We start from the raw sequence: 6202 nt of genomic DNA on the forward strand, positions 1-6202 counted from the left end.
AGATCTCGTATTATTATACCGTAACAAAGTACTTTCACTAATGAGGCTAAAATAAATGATAGGAAGGCAGATAGCTACCGACTTGTCAAATCAGAATTCCACCATTCATTAACTGTATTACGCTACTGAAATGCTGTTCTGTCACACAGTGTGGTTGTAAAAATAGGTCATTGAATTGTGTCATATCTTCTTCCAAACCTATCTTCTCTTGTTTCGCATAATGTTTTGTTCATTTTGATATTAACTCAGCGCGTTTCTTAGACATGATTTTCTTGTTCTTCGCATTAGCCACTACATTATCTTTAACCTTGCTGATTAGTTTCTTTTAGATTTTTCTTCCTTGACCTTACGACTTCTAACTGCTTTCGACTTCTAACTGCTTCGTTCGTTCCGACAGAATCCGTCGATAAGATTTCTGATTCCTAGTTCTCGGTGTTTTCTGTCTCCTATGTCACTTTTCTTTCCTTTTCCGTAAGCTTTTCACGTCCATACATTTGTCATTATAAGACAGGCTTTCTGTAAGAGAGCTGAATTATTGATCACACTATTGCATTTTCAGTCTGAGGTAGCGACTTTTTATAGTCGTATTTTTATTGTGCTACCCGAATTATTTCTCACACTCTTCCTAATCTCTAGATAATAATTCTTCATTAAGCTCCTGAATTCAGCTCTTGAATGCATTCTGTTTTTATTGTTTCGCATATTTTGTCATATCCTGTAATTTTGCAAAATTGCCAACAGCTCATGCATTATTTCAGCACAGTATAAGACGTTGTGACCTTTTTTCACTTCAAATTTCACATGTCTGACCACACTTTTTATTGAATGAAACTGCCTTACACTTTTCGATGTTACATCATTTTCGAATGCTAAAAAGAAGTATATACAGAGCATCATAAACAGGTAATGGTTACTATAATATCACAATGGATCTGATAAATTTGTGGACACATTCTACCAAATTTTATAAATATCAAACATGGTTCAAAAATGGCTCTGAGCACTATGGGACTTAACTGCTGGGGTCATCAGTCCCTTAGAACTACTTAAACCTAACTAACCTAAGGACATCACACACATCCATGCTCGAGGCAGGATTCGAAACTGCGACCGTAGCGGTCGCGTGGTTCCAGTCTGTAACGCCTAGAACCACTCGGCCACTCCGGCCGGCTATAAAACATGTTTGTGCTAAAATACTGTTAACAATATTGACATATGGGTACATCCTACCTCATCACCTGCTGTGAACCACAGCAAGTGCAAACTGATTGTAATGCAATGTGGCCTTAATTCAAGCTGGTAACAAGAGGGCGCTAGTGTAGTTATATGTCCGCCAATTACCTTACGACCTCTTCATAATTTTTGTAATTTAAAAAAGTTAACGAAGTAACCATAAGACTAGTACATTGTCAGACACATTTGTCCTGCAAGTAATCGCATTGTCAAAACAGACATATAGCATTGCTTATGGAGACAAAATTCAGCATGTACATATACAGTAAATACAAAGCTCAGAATACATCTCTCAGTTAAACTTATTTACAAAAGCATGTGACAGGACGCATACACAGAAAAATGCTGTGATGAAAAGAGTAATAGCACTTTACATTGCTCATTTAAAGATCGACGTAATAGCACAGTTCTTCAGGTGGCGTACATTGGTGTAATATCACAGTGCAGATACAAATTTGGTGACATTATTTATGAAATATATGCTGCTTAATCTCATTGTAAATACTGACTACTCTAAGTAGTTCATCATGGTCAACATAATGAGCCTATTTAAATTACATAAATTCATTAATTTACAATACAATTTGCATCTATCCCAAGTGGAATGTATTAAACACTGAATACATTTTCATGTATACTTTATTTTCCACTTGTGCATGAAATGGACGAAAGGAAGATAAGAGCAAATCGTTATATTACATAGAGGTAGGAGGAAAAAGGGGCTAGGGGAGGGGTAGGATGGGACTTCTTCAGTGAAGGTGGAAGAAAGTGAGGATCAGTGTGGGTTACGGGACAGGGTGAGGTAAGGGTAGATAGCAATAAGGAAAAAGATTGAAACGAGGAGGGAGTAAGAGGGAGGGGGGTGGGAAAGGTGTGAGAAATGTATGGGTTTTCAAAAGTTAACATGGTAATCATGAGACTAGTACATTTTCAGTTACATTTGTCAAACAATTCATTACATTGTGGCAGTAGGTGCGCCTCCATAACATAAAAATAGATGGCATTGCTTATGGAGACGAAATTCAGCATGGGAAATACAAAGCACATAATACCAACTTGGTCTCATAACACACTTTAAGACAAAAAGAATCGACCACAAGGGAATTTTCCGAAGGCATGGAAATCGATAGATGTGATGTGTATATACAGACAAACGAATGACAAAAATTTCAGAAAAATCGGATGATTTATTCAAGAGAAAGAGCTTCACAAATTGAACAAGTCAATAACGCTTTGATCCACGTCTGGTATTTATGCAAGCATTTATTTGTCTTGGTATTAGTTGGCAGTGATGTTGGTTGCCCGCCTGAGGGATATCATGCCAAATTATGTTCAAACGACGCGTTAGATCGTCGAAATCCAGAGATGGTTGGAGGACCCTGTCCATATTGCTCCAAACCTTCTCAGTTCGGGAAACATTCGACGACCATGCTGGTCAAGGCAGGGTTTGGCCGACACTAAAACATGCAATAGAAATTTTCGCTGTGTGCAGGAGGGCGTTATCTTGCTGAAGTGTAAGCCCGTGATGGCTTGCCATGAAGGGCAACAAATCGGGGCGTAGAATATCGTCAACATACCTCTTTACTGTAAGGGTGCAAAGGATGACAACGAAAGGGGCACTGCTGTGAAAAGAAATGGCACCCCAGATCATCGTTCCTGGTTGCCGGGCCATATGGCAGACGACAGTCAGGTTAGTATCCCATCACTATTTGTGACGTCTCCAGACACGTCTTCACTGGTAGTCGGACCTCAGTTCGAAGTGGGACTCACCATGGAAGACAGATCTACTCTAGTCAGTGAGATTTCAGGTCCTCCATATTTCATGTTTCCATTAAGTAAAGCACTGCACGAAAGTCTAAAGTGTTTGTGAGGTGCAAACGCATTGCGTAAACTTTCCTTTTGGTTGACTTTAGACCAAAGGTTGCTGTGTGTGGAAGGTATTGAAGTTTTATTTAAAACTGAGACCAAGAGGATGTCTCATTTCGTTCTTGAGATATAGGTTTTTATATCCGTCGAACAGTTGCAAGCGACGCACCCATTTTGTTGCTAGGCATCAGTAATCATGTGGTCATAACAATAGTCATATTTGACAAACGGTTCAAGATATTGAAACAAGGTATTCTGCAAATGACAGCACACAAAGAGGCACGCGTATTTTTTGGTAAATACTCTAAACTTTTTTGTGCGTCAAGATATGGAGTTAATCGTTTGTAGCAGTGAGAGGGTCGGCGTAACTGGACGCCTAAACACGCCAATAGAGCTAAAGTTCTCTTAGTGTACAGTACCAGCAGTACAAACAACCTTTCCGTAGCCTACTGACTGAGTGCGTGGACTAGCCGTTTGTCGACTCGGGTTCGATTCCAGCAGTTACCAACATTTTATTCGTTTTTTATCTCAAAATGTTAAACGATTAATTACAAAATATATTTAAACAGTTCAAATTTTTATACGTAAAATTAAGATATTTCATTTAGTTATAATTACTACCCTTATGAGTTAAAAGGAATTAGGCCACCACATTGTAGCACAGAGGCAAACTTTTGCAAGAACAGCCGAGTAGAACACATTACGTAATGCAGCAGGGACTGCCTCTTATGCGAAATTCACGGCACTTTAATGACACATTCCGACGCAGAGACATACAATACCTTAAAGGCTGCGCCAAAGATTACATTGAGAGGCATGTAGATTATAATCTTTGGAATGTTCACATTGGATTCTCTTTTGTTTCATACTCCAAGAAGGAGCTAAGGGACACTTGCGATTGTTGCCTTGTGAAGGATGGACGTGATTTTTGGAGTGTGCCGAAAGGCAGCCATATAGTTAGTAATTATGGTTTGTGCGACGAACACAGCAAGTCTTATTGTGTTGTGAATAAAAAATAGTGAGAAGTATCGAAGTGTTACGAAAATTATTTAAAGCGACGTAGCATTGTATTCCTTGGTTTCCACCGTCTTCGTGAAGTGAACCGATGCCGACTTAGGAAGATACACATGGTCAACAAAGAGAAGAGCATCGATGGCGACTAATGAATTAATATTGTGGCAGAAGGACTAATTCTACGTCTAAGGTGAGAACTCTGATTAAATCAACAATGACGTAGAAATCAATAGGTAATTAATCGGAATGGTAAATTATATTACAGACATATTTCACGCAGCACTGAATTTGTCCGCATTCAAGCCGGTCAATACAGTCCGTAAAAAAGCCCTTCAAGTTACAGTTCCATGTCCGTAATTACCCCTTTTCAAAAAACTAATAAATTTAATTTTTTTTATTTATTTCGCCACAGCACATAGATCGTGCACCACTCGAATTGAGGTGACAGCAGATATTCTCCAGGATATTACGTAACCGGGAATGGCCACTAGCAAAACCACCGTAGTGACTGGAATAACAATACCAGCAACAAAAATGGCATGGAACGTTTCTGTTTGCCGTACGAAAAATTGTACAGTGACAGCATGCTAAAAAAAATAATGTCAATTCTGTAATACAGCAAATAAAGTTACAGCTACATTATACTCAGCACGTGAAATGTGGCCCACCAAATCTCATATAACGGAGCAGAGAGGGTGACAAATACTGGACTACTTAGCTTCACACCCAACTTAGAGAATACACTGTATAAACAGAATATTTCTACATGGGATTTTATATCAAACCATTCTGTTAATAAGAACAAATGTGGGAGCCATGCTACGAGATATTATCAATTACTAAGTTAAGTGTGATCACTGATGATAAACTGTGGGACGGTTTGGGGCAGCATAGAAACTCCAATAAAGATGTTATGTTACAATGATGATACCAGTATCAGGGAAGGGTTAGCCACAAATCAATTTGAATGCAGCGGTCAGACTAAAGAGATATTACAGGTTAGTATACGTGCAATGGTAGGAAGAATATCAATTGACGTTGTGATTGATACAGGTGTTAAGGTAAGTGCATGGTGTCCCATAAAAAGTCAGTACACCTCACACCTGAGATTCTGCAACAATAAACTAACATAAAAAGAAGAAAAAAAGTAACGTTAAAAATATGCAGTTACCTGAAACTTCCTGCAAATTAAAACTGTGTGTCGGATCGAGACTCGAACTTGGAACCTTTGCCTTTTGCAGACAAGTGCTCTACAAACTGAGCTAACCAAGTACGATTCAGAAGCTGTCCTCGCAGCTTTACTTCCGCCAGTACCTCGTCTCCCACCTTCCAAACTTCACAGAAGCTATGTACTTATCTGTTTATAAGAGATGCTGCAAGTGGTGGCCATGGGTACCCAGGCATTGCTGACTTCTTGTGATGACCTTACCATCTCGTGTGATGATGTTTCCAGCTGTAATTCTGCAAGCGTGATGTTAATTTCTCTGGCAATGTTTCATTTATGATTGTTTATTGTGCAAGGATTGTCAGTGTACACTTTTCTCTTTGGTGTATCCCATAAATGAAAATCACATGGTGTTAAGTCTGGAGACCTCTAATTGAGACGTTGTCTTCAGGCAACATACTTGTGATGTGGGCCAGTCTTTGATTGAATGTGTAAGTGGTTGCTCCATCTTGTTGGAACGCTGCATACAGCTTCTCTGCATCTGCTAATTGTGCATAGAAAGAGTCAAATATCCTTAGAGATCTGACACTTTTTAGGGTGAAATTGAAAAATATTTATCCAATGAAGCACATGTCGGCCAATGTGCAGCAAGACCCTATCTCCTCTGAGTGGAGAGGTTCTTCACATAAAGTATTTAAGTTGACGTGCAACCGGTATCTGCAATTCTGAGTATTAACATAACCTGACAAATGAAAGCAGGCCTCATCTGGCATTAAGCGAAGCAACAGGTCCGAGTAACCATTACCAATTGATGTTAACGGCCAGTTACAATAACGAACTCTTTTCCTGATCCTCAAATTTCAACTCTTACACCACACGCTTATGGGCTTTCAGTTTCATATCTTTTAGTACCCGCTGTACAAG

Source organism: Schistocerca serialis, chromosome 1 (genome assembly GCF_023864345.2).
Source record: "Schistocerca serialis cubense isolate TAMUIC-IGC-003099 chromosome 1, iqSchSeri2.2, whole genome shotgun sequence".
Taxonomy (NCBI): domain Eukaryota; kingdom Metazoa; phylum Arthropoda; class Insecta; order Orthoptera; family Acrididae; genus Schistocerca; species Schistocerca serialis.